This window comes from Camellia sinensis, chromosome 2 (genome assembly GCF_055761805.1).
Source record: "Camellia sinensis isolate YWXY chromosome 2, ASM5576180v1, whole genome shotgun sequence".
Taxonomy (NCBI): Eukaryota; Viridiplantae; Streptophyta; class Magnoliopsida; order Ericales; family Theaceae; genus Camellia; species Camellia sinensis.
The window spans coordinates 143,856,854-143,868,524 of NC_138962.1; the positions used below are offsets into that span (position 1 = coordinate 143,856,854).

The window sequence follows — 11,671 nt, forward strand, 5'->3', positions numbered from 1 at the left end:
TCTAATGAATGATTGATTTATATAATATTTTGAGGGCGTTACAATGAGAGTGAGTGATCAATGAATCCGAAAAGTGAAGATCAACGAGTCTTAGAGAAAGAAAGAGAGTTAAGGAGTAATATGAAACATTATTTGATACTACAACAAGAAGATGAGAGCATGTGAGAGAAACAAAAACGGCATAATCACTAGTCAAGATTTGGTGTGATTACTTGCTTGTTTGGTTTTGATTTTCTGAAAATATTTTTTAGAAAATTCTATTTTTTAATTCTCCATTTTTTTTTCAATGAATTTTTTTAATATTTTAAGCAATTTTTTTACTTTTTAGACACACCTAACGTAAATACACTTAAAAAGTATAATATTTATGAAAAAATCTTTAAACAATTCATTAAATAATAAAAATACAAAAAAAAATGAAAATTCAATACGTTTTTCGTATTTTTATGTATTTATTAATTTTTTTAAATATTTTTTAACAAATATTTTACTATTTACATACATCTAAGTAAGGTGCATCTATAAAAGTAAAAAAAAAAAAAAAAAAGTGCTTAAAATTTAAAAATATTCATTAAAAACAAATATATAAAAAAATAAAAAATTTAATTTTTAAAAAAATGAATTTAAAAAACTAAAATCAAATATAATGGTTATTATTATTATTATTATTATGATTTCTTTTTATGTCAATTTTTAGTCACTCTATCCCATCGTGATACGTGATTATTATTGCATGATAGTTTTATTGCATCCCACTTCCCTGTTCCTCAGTGCCTGCTTTTGCTTCACTACAACAAGCAATAAGACTAGATAAGATTAGATCAAAACCAAAGATGTGGAGTGTAGTTTGGGTAATAAGACTACATAAGATTTTATTAATTCCAAATCCCACCAAATCAAATTCCATTTTCAAATGTCAATTCCATCTAATCCGACTATTCCAAATATGTTACCATCACGTTTGTTTTGGTTTAATTTTTTTTCCTAAAATATTATATCATATTGAAAATTAATAACAATCACAATTCCAATAACAAAATTTCAATGAAACAAACTCAAGAAAATCTAACCTTGTGCAAAGATTGTTGCCAGTAACTAATGAAAGGGAAAGTGTGTGTTAATTTAATAGTATCAAACTTAAAATGTGGGTTCATGATAACTATGTGAGTATCCCGTCATGAAATCTTTTTCCACTTGTTCAATCCAAAATCCAATCACTCAAATTATGTTTTTCACCTTCCTTAATGCCTAAATTTGATTTAAAATGTTTAAATTTAGAAACAAGCAAGCGCTCAAAGCAAAAAGATTAAACATGGCGTTAATATCGGAGACCCCCCTAGCATGAGTCTACCATTCTCTGTGTTTGGTTTGAATTTTTTGGATTAAGTTTTTTAAAAATTGAGTTTTTTGTTTTTAGTGAATATTTTTGAAATTTTAAGCATTTTTTTTTTTACTTTTTTATATATACCTTACTTAGATGTATCTAAAAAGTAAAAAATTTGTGAAAAAATATTTTTAAAAAATTAATAAATACATAAAAATATGAAAAATATACTGAATTTTCGTATTGTTTTTGCGTTTTTGGTATTTAGTGAAATTTTAAACATTTTTTTTACAAAAATTATACTTTTTATATGTATTTATGTTACGTGTGTCTAAAAATTTAAAAAAAATTACTTAAAATATTAAAAAAATCAGTAAAAATATAAAAATACAAAAAATAATAAAATAAAATTTTCTAAAAAATATTTTTAAAAAACCAAAAACGACGTCACATACATTTACTTACTGACTTTTATTCCACAGTCAAATCAACCAAATTTTAACACGTGGCCATTCATCTTTTTCACCTAGCTGATTATTTATTTCTACTAGTAATTGCTTCTTCTTTTTTAATTATTATTATTTTAAACAAAAAGAAAAACAAATCATTTTCTATTTAATTCAATCACACGTTCCTCGCTAGCTATAAATTCTCTGAAGCTCCAATCTTGGCACCAACTTGACCTACATACACACATATATACATATATTATCTGCTACTAGATATGTACAAACAGAAATAATTGCATATTATAGATTGAGATTGAAGGAGGGAGGGAGGGAGTGAGAGAGAGAGAGGCGTTGGAAAATAGAGACATTTCCGGCTATTCGCCGGAAACAGAGAAACATTGGGGAATTTTTCGGTGAAGATGAAATGGAGAGGCGAGAACAGTGCAAAGCTCGGTGGTAATGGCGAAGAGGAGAGAGCTGGCCGAGTTGACTCGATCCAAAACATGAAGCAGGTATTCGAGAGGCGATTGGTGAAGTACGAGAGCTTGCCTGAGTACTTGAAGGAAAACAAGTTCATATTGGACTATTACCGGTGTAAATGGCCGTTGAAGGAGACGATGTTCAGCGTCTTCGCTTGGCACAACGAAACCCTAAACATCTGGACATGAGTCATTCGTTGTTGTTCGAATCGAATCAACTCAATCTCATGAATGAATCATAAATCGAAATTGAAATCAGTTTCTTTTTTAGTTTGAGTTTGAGTTTGAATTTGAATTATTTGAATTTTCGCAGGCACTTGGGGGGGTTTATTATATTTGTTGCGTTGACCGTGTTGAGCTCGTTGGAGAAGAATAATAACGAAAGCTTGATCGTGAGTTTCTTCAAGTATCATAATTTTTTAATGTTCTTTTTTGTCCATTGAAAAATCATTTCTTAAGCTTGTGTTGGGAGATACACCAAACCTACGCCTCAAACACCATGGATGATGATGATGATGGACAACGAAGACAGACGCCAAGGGCTCAAATTCTTTTTTCCCGGTGAGTTGTTCTCCCTCCCTCCCTCCCTCCCTCCCCTCCTCTACGTAATAAGACATGAAACAGGAAAATATATGCCAGTGTTTGGGCATAAATCAATAGATGTTAATTTAATTTTTTTTTTCTCAAGATTATCAAATATTAATTTATTAATAAAATTAAATTACAACTTAAAGAGGTCACCTTTCTATCAACCCGACTGCCTAACCTTTCACTTAGTGACAAAACATGAAAAATGGATAAACAGTCTATAGCGATCCCGGGTTTACCCTTGTTATACCGTGATCCGGACATGTGCCCGTGGATGTTGGTAGTTGTTTATTATTTTGTTTACATCCTTTTACTTCGTATTTGAGTTATAGGATGTGTTGGGCGGATTTGTTTCAGGTTGGTTGAGTTTAGAAACCAAAACTAGTTGCCCAGATTTTTTTGGCCTGTACGCTCGAGCGGAGGTGTTGGCGCTTGAGCAGGTAATACACCCATCCAGTATTTGTTGTGCAGTGTTGTACGCTCGAGCGTGGAGTTGGCCGCTCGAGCGGATCTGTGTGAGTGGACGCTCGAGCGTAGGGTTGGGAGCTCGAGCGGAGACCTGGGTTAAAGTCCCGAATTTGTGACTCTTCAAATCACTTTTTCACTTTCTCTTCTCTCTCTTACTTTTCCAAAATCACCATTGTTGAGCCTCTCACTCTAGACTCTACCTTCTCTCTAGGTTTTGATCTAGTAGGAGTGATTTACTCACCTTTGGCCTTTACAAAAAAGTTGTTGATCGTCGAGGGCTTCATTTTAATCTGAAAATCTTGGGTTTTGGAGCACGTTGGGTTTTGTCGTCTTCTCCTTTGGGACTCCGAATTTGAGGTAGGGATATCCTACTCCTCTCTATGTGTTTTGTCTTTAAATTTTGGCATTTTGAGATGTTGGGCTTGGTTTGGTAATTTTGTGAAAGTTTGGGGCTTTTGTGTAATTTTACAAAAGTTGGGGTTTTATTCATAATAAACCTAGATGCATGTTTGGCATGAAAAAAATGGAAGGATTGTTGAATCATTGATGAAAATGGGACCTAAGGGTTGAAATGTTAATTATGGGAATTGACCTAATTACATTGCTTAATTAATTGGGATAATTAATTGAGAAGAATGAAGAAATGAAATGTTGATTGAATATTCATTGTGCATTTATTTTCTGTTTAGAAATAACTGCTTTGGGCTATCGGTGGGGGATAGTCGTGATTGTTGTAGACAATGCATGATGATTAGGTAAACTGAAACTAATCAATGAAATGTGTCATGGAACTTGACGGTTGATAGAATACATTAATTGTATGTATTGGGTGATTGTATATAGAACCATTGTGTTTGTATACGTTATGTGTAGAGGAGGAGATAGGGGATGTACTCCGCGGTTTAGGGGAAGATAGGGGATGTACCTCTAAACCGAATAGGTATTGGGAGGAGATAGGGGATGAACTCCGTAGACACAGCTCATATGCTTGTCTAGAGAAGTGAAGATAGAGCTCATATGCTTATCTTTGTGAAGTGTGGATACAGCTTATATGCTTATCTGTGAATGTGGGATATTGTTGTTATACATATCTATTGAGAATGTGGATATAGCTTTTATGCTTATCTGAATGTGAGATATAGTTTTTATACATATCTGTGGAAATGATGATAGAGCTAGCATGCTTATCTGTTGAAAAAGGGAAAATGAAAGGTAACTTGGACTCATAAGTTGAAAGACATAAATATGTGATTTATGTGATTGTATCAGTGTTGACCATCTATCAATTGCTAATATTTTAGTCATTGTCCATGGTTGGTTTAGTGTATTTCTACTGGGCTGTGGCTCACCCTATATGGGAATATCATTTTCAGGTGCAGGAAGCATGCCACCTCCAAGGACATAGCTTGAGATGCTAGAGGCGGACATGTTTTGTTCTTTTACTTTTGATGTATTACATGTAACTTCAAGCCAAGGGCTTTATGTGTAAACGAGTTAGTACTCTTTTGTTGTAACCAAGTGTTAACTTCGAAAGCTGTAAGCCCGTAGGGCATTTTGTTATGATGTTAACATGTAATACTTATGTAATGGATCTCTAATGAATAAAGGAATGTGGTTAGTTTATATGTAAATGCATGTCTTATCTGATGGGTTTAATGTTGTTATTTTGAGGGCGTTACACAGTCTGCATTCTCTTCTAAATCCAACTCAATGTGATTTAGCATTACGTACAAATCAGAGTGGGTTGAGTTGTTGGAGTGAATAGCAACACTCACAAATATAAGACCACTCCATTGATTTAAGTCCCATTTGTTTTCCTCTATCACAGTCCATTTCATAGTCTATTTCGGACTGTGAATGATGAACAGTGAATTGTCTCATGTTTGTTGTGGTTTTGGAGTTTCGGATTCGTAGTCTCCTTCAGACTACAATAGGCCTTGACGAGAGTATTGTTAGTCTAGGCGAGGAGGTGATATTGGAAAATAGTCCGTTCGGCTTAGGATGTTACTGGTCGTCCACCTGGTCAACCAGTCAACTGCAATTTATTTTTTTATTTATTTTTTTTACATGTTGGATAGACTATGCTGGAATGTGTTTTTCTGGTGCCTAGAGTATGCTGGCATCTCCTTAATGATAGTCTGCTCCTTCTTTGCTCACATCTACTATGCTTTCTCCTGCAATCCATATTCACGATACCTTTATCTGACCTCTATTTCATTACTTGGTATCCTTGTCATCATCACCCTCCTTGCACCTGCTCTGTCCTTCAGGGCCTCCCTCTTTCTAGCCATGGGCTTCTCAGGGGTGATTCCAGCAGCACATGTCGTGGTTCTCTTTTGGGGCCATCCACATATGGTTTTGGCCCTCAGATATGAGCTTGTCATGGGTGTTTTATACGCAGTAGAAGCGAGTTTCTATATGAGTAGGATACCAGAGCGATGGAAGCATGGTGCATTTGATATTGTAGGGCACAGCCATCAGATTTTCCATGCTTTTGTTGTGTCAGGAGCGCTTGTTCATAACGCTGCCACCCTCCTAGTAATGGACTGGCGTCGGGGTTTGCCAAACTGTGAGTGATAGGTAGCAGCAGCAGCTATGGATATATGGCAAATACCTAGCTAGCTGGCTGGCTGGACATGATGACACACTACTGCTGTTGCTGAGAGTATTATCCATTTGTCTGTTGTCTCTATTGGTTTGGTTTAATAACCTGGAGAGCGCAAGCGCACATGTCCTGCATTTTTGTAACTGTCAGTATGGAAGGGCAGGCAGGTCTTCTTGTATAATGTGAGATTCCAGAAACATATATTGTGATTACTTATTAAACTATTATTCTATTTCTATAAACCTTTGTTTGAGTGTGGTATTGGTTAGGAATTAAGGTACTTATTATATTTGCTGGATGTGATTTTTTTCTTCTTTGTTTCAAGGAACTGTGACAGCGTAACCCATGAGGTGGCTAAATTTTCCTTGAGAGATCAAAATTTTCCGGTTGGTTTAATATGGAAAATTATTAAACCAAATCCCATAAACATTGCAAAGAATTCCCATTCTTAAATTATTTAAGTCAATTATAGTTTGATTCATACTTGAAGGTTTCATAGGAAAATTCTTAGAAATTCGTGCTGATTTAAATGAAAATTTTGGAGAAATGGTAAAATTTCACCATTTGAGAACAATGAACACAATGAAATTTCATTTTATTTCTTCTTCAAAATTTCGTATTCGATATGAATCTTTTTTTTAAAGATCTCAATGAGAAGATTCTAAAAATACTAATTTTATAAAACATGAGTATGTAGATCAAAAGTTATGATATTTTAAAATTTTAACATAAATTCAAAAATGATGTATTGTTTCATGTGCATAGTGTGTTCGCTGCAAGTCAAGCTTTACAGAGGAAAATAACATATATTTTTTAAAAGTAAGTAGCTATTTTTTAATTGAGAATTACAAAAATGCTCTCTATTGTAATTTGTAAGATAGAGACAGTTTTTACTCTCTAGGGATAGGAAACTTGTTGGATAGATTTTGAATATTTGCCTGCATATTGTAGCTAAGGAGAGATAACAAATATGCTACTATTGAAGATACTCTAAACGCATTTTGGTTAGAAACTGTCTCCATAATCTATCATCTTGCTTCTCTCGACAATCTGATGTATACATATAGGCTAAGCAAGTAAAGAAATAGTAGAAGACAAGGTGGAAGACAAAAGGAAGTTAATGAAGCTAAAGAAGTATTAATTGAGCTAATGGGAGACAAAAGTGGAGCATTATCTCTAATGGATCAAGCACTAGATAATGGAGGCTGAGTGTATATATTTGGTGATGAATATATCAGAAAATGAGTTAATGAGGTGTCCCAACCGAACCAAAATAAAATAAAATAAAAAAAAGGGGTCTGATGTTGTTTTAGGCTGGTTCAACAAAATCTACTCTTAAGCCCAACTTCAAATAGGCATATCTCCCTTATCCAGACTCAACTTTGGGTGATTCTTGGGTCTAAATTGAAGCCCCAGAAGTCTAGTTTCCAATAGTGGTGATCTCACATTTAAATTCCAAGTGTACCAATAGATATGCCTAATTTAGTGAAGGCTGTTCATTTCCCTCAGGTCAGGTCAACAAAATCTGCTCTTAAGCCCAACTTCAAATGAGCATACCTCTGTTATTCGGACTCGATTTTTGGTGATTCTTGGATCTAAATTGAAGCCCCAGAAGTATACTTTCCAATGGTAGTGGTCTCACATTTAAATTCTAAGTGTACAAAGAGATATGCCTAATTTCGTAAAGGTTGTTCATTTCCTTCTTAATGACTTGATGCTCATTCTTTTCCTAAACTAGTTTTCTTTCATCCCCTCCTATTTCCTTCAAATCCAAACCTATAAAGAAGATGTTTTTAAATATTTTTTCAAAGAGTTCACCTTCCTTCCATTTATTTCCACTTTGTCCTTACTTAGTTTACTGAAAAGTGCAATATTTTAAACGAAATGGGAGCCTCGGAACATCATAGAAACATTTGGAAAAAATATTTTGAAAAGAAGGTTTTAAGGTCAAAAATAGTTTGGCCAAAAAAATGTGTAAAGGTTGGGATTAAAGTTCATATTCCATCTCTCTTATTGAGGATTCTGTGAGAAATATATTCTAATTGTTATCATTGGGTAATCAAAAGAAAACGCTCAAGTCTTAGGGCCAGTCAAAATGGGGTGTCTACAAATGTGAGGGTAAAAATGCATATATCCAGCCCCTTCATTCAGCCGGAGCTAGTGAATTCAATGACTATCTTTCATTCATCTGAAAGTGAATTAAAAGACTCCTGGAATAGGAGTTTTTCCCTCTGAAGTCCTGGTAAGTGGGAGTGGAGCCAGCGCAGTTGTAGCGATGTCCGGATATGATATTTGAGAGACTATTTTCTGATGGTCAACAAATCATTGATTATAACAAATAGAAAAAACAAAAAAATCTAAAATAATAAATAAACAGCCTCTTCTTTTATTCGAGATGTTGTTCTTCATTTTTTTTGCATGAGTTTGTTGACGTAAGTTACTAGGAAGAGGGTAAATTGTTTCCTTATTAGTTGATCTAAAGGCTTTTATGGTTATTGATTGCATTAGACTAGAAAGGACAACAAACAAACTACTTCCATCCAAAAACAAGTGCAATTATTCTATTTCTTAAGCAAGTGTCTTGCTTGATTACAAAACACAAAAAGATAAGCACGTGTTAATTTCTTCTAATTTCTTGGGCCACCACGAAACCACAATGCCAATGAGAGAATGAGTGAGTACTGTGCAGCTCGCAGCATTTGGATCCTGAGCTCGGTTTCCTTTATTATTTGGTCTTTTGGTAGGTATCGCCAAAAGGCAAAAAGGAGCCTCTGGCATACGCGGAGCTGGTTCTTGACGCGTTCGATTTCTTCTCCAAGTTGAGCAAGCCTTTGTGCCATAGCCATAGACATAGTTCAGCAACCTCCAAAAATTCGCACTCACACAACTTGAACCAATGACAATCTAGATATGATACCAATTGAAATATTAGAATCAATAAGGGAGAAATTTCATACCTAGAGTGTGAATTCAAGTATATTCTAGCTTAATTCTCCAAGTCTTCCACAATTTCATTCAAATTCTCATTCCTCCCTCTGAAGTGTTGAGTTCACTCTCCTTTTCTCTAGAATTCTCAGCTCAAGTGTTGTAAGTATGAGTTCAAGACATGAATTAGGCTTATATAGGGTGTGATTGGCTAAGGCTAATTAAGTTTGCTTAAGAAGAATTAATCCCACTCAATTTTGATTAATTCTAATTATTTTATTCTAATTATTTCGATCCAAATCAAATTTTAATTAAAGTTACCATAAAATTTTAAATATTCTAATTAGTCTATTGGGCCAGTCAATTTCAGTTTCTGAAGTCGTTTGGGCTTCTAATTTCTGATTCTAAGTCGTTAAGTAACAGATATTCCATGTAACAACCGATAATCTCGAAATTAAGCATGTAATCACACAACTAAACACACAATCATGTAATTAAGCTTATTGAAATAATGTAATAGAATATTACGGAGATCAGCATTATCACAGTGACGGAGCTATAGAAAGGAGTTGGGATGGCATCGATGGTTGTGGAAAGGGGTCGAGGAAGGCGTTGATGGAATTGTAGGTGGTTGGGAATGGTGGAAGAGAGGTGACCAGCGGCTAGGAATGGTGGCCGACGATTGTGGATGGTGGGGAAAGGAGAAGGAAAAGAGAAGAAATGAAGAGAAGAGAGAAACGTGTTACAGGGTAAAAATATAATTTCTATCATGTTTTGGTAATTATTTTTAAAATTTCCATACGTATAACTATGAACTTTTATTGGGGGAACTACATGTAGGTGCGAGTTGAGAAAAAAAATTACCAATACACCACAACTTTTCATTTACACCTCACAACAGATACACTAACATCTCCATGTATTTGAAATTTTTTTCCCAACTCCCACCTATATGTAGGTTTTCCTTTTTTATTCTCCTCGTTTCTAGTTACTTAGGTTCTTTTCATTCTTGGGCAATTTCTCTTTTATCTTTTGATATGTATAATGATTGAAAGAAGTACTCAGTGCCTTTGTGCTTTTGCTTGATTTTAAAAAAATAAAATAAAATAAAATAAAAATAAAAAAATACGACGAGTATACAGTAGGGCATCTCTTTTAATATGAATCATATGATCAAGACTGATAAAAAGTTATGATAAACTTTTACTCGCTATTTACAAAATGAATGATAAGTTTGTTTGAAAATAAATTTTTTTTTTTTTTTAAACATGTGTGATAAAATAATAGGTTACAATTATCGAATTTATCTATTTTTTTCATAAATAATAAACACATAAAATCTTATAAAATAAACAATTCAAATCATACAAATAGGGACCAGACAACACTTCTAGTCTAGATTCTAGACAGAACCCTTCAAAAAATTGTTTGTATTTTAATTTATTCTTTTGCTCAATGTTTTAATAATTGTTTAAATAGTTTAAAATTTTAAAAATTAGATTAGTTCCCCTATATTTATGATTATTTCCCCTAATTTTCTATTAATAGCATAGACTTAATCGAGTTGATTTTATTTATACGAGTGATATATGTCAATTCGTTTTTTAAATTAAAGAAGTATGTATACTTTTTATTTTCTTTCAAAATTTTGAAAAAGAATGAAAAAGAAAAGGAAAAAGAAATGACTTGTTAGACTTATTAAAATTTGTTCTTATGAAATATTATTTTCACAATACTTATGTAAGAATTATTTTCAAGAGCTTTCAGTCCAAAGGTCCATTTTATAAAATTGTATGTTCATATATCCAAGCACTAAAATATTGTGTCCATAAGGACATGTTTCTACAAAATGACCAAACTACCTATATACATTTATCTACACGGTTTGTATTCACGCGCATCTCTCCTCCATCTTTCTCTCTATCTGTTCAAATTAACTTTACTTTTTTCTCTCATTCTTATTTCACACTCACACTCTCTCTAGAAACCAGGTTAATGCAGCACCTCTTCCATTGTCCTCCGCCACAACAGCTCCTCCTTCATCACAACACCTCATTTTCTCTTACTTTCTCATCTCTCTCTCTCTCTTTCTAAAATCGTCGCACGAGATTCAATAGATCAGACAATCGAATTCTACCGCTTCATTGTTATCGCCATCTCCAGATCTAAGGAGTTAGGTTAGGGTTTAGTTTGTTTCAAGGGGTGTAGTAAAGAGATGGTTGAGATATATCAAGAATCAAGACGAGGACTGGTTTGCTAGCACGTGATTTAGTCTTGATGGCGTAGAGAGAGAGGAGAGCGACCTCAAATCCGGCTAAGGAAAGCATGGCGGCAACGGAGGATGAAGATGAAGAGGAAGAGAGGAGATAGAAAAATTAAAATCAGCGTACAAGGTGCAAGAAGAGAAAGAGAGAGAGTAAAGAGAGAATGAAGAGAAAAAGGAAAATGAGAGAGAGAAAGAGGCACACTGGCTCTCTGTATTTTGACTCTTAAAGATAGATATAAGAGATGAATAAGAGAACGATGAGGCTAGGATCGAAATTGGAAGACTAGTAGGTCTGGTAGAGCCACTGGCATAGGGGGTCAGCACCGACGCCGGAGCCGGAGAGATATGACGAGAGGGCGGAGTAGGCAAAGAAACAGATAGAGAGAGACAAACATACAGACAAATAGAGAGAAAATAGAAGTAGAGATAGAAACAGAAAGAGAGAAAATAGAAGTGGGTTTTTTTTAATTTTTTTTTAGAAACGTGAAGTGGGTTTGTCCAATTATTGGATAGGTTTAATTTTTTTGAACCTATCTGTTCAAATTTGTACATATCTGTACCTAAATT

General features: G+C 34.0%; 1 pseudogene; it reads left to right on the forward strand.

Annotated features, from left to right (window-relative positions):
* The first annotated feature begins 5,266 nt into the window (after positions 1 to 5,266).
* On the forward strand, positions 5,267 to 6,155 carry LOC114317138 (heptahelical transmembrane protein 2 pseudogene; annotated as a pseudogene).
* Positions 6,156 to 11,671: the final 5,516 nt, after the last annotated feature.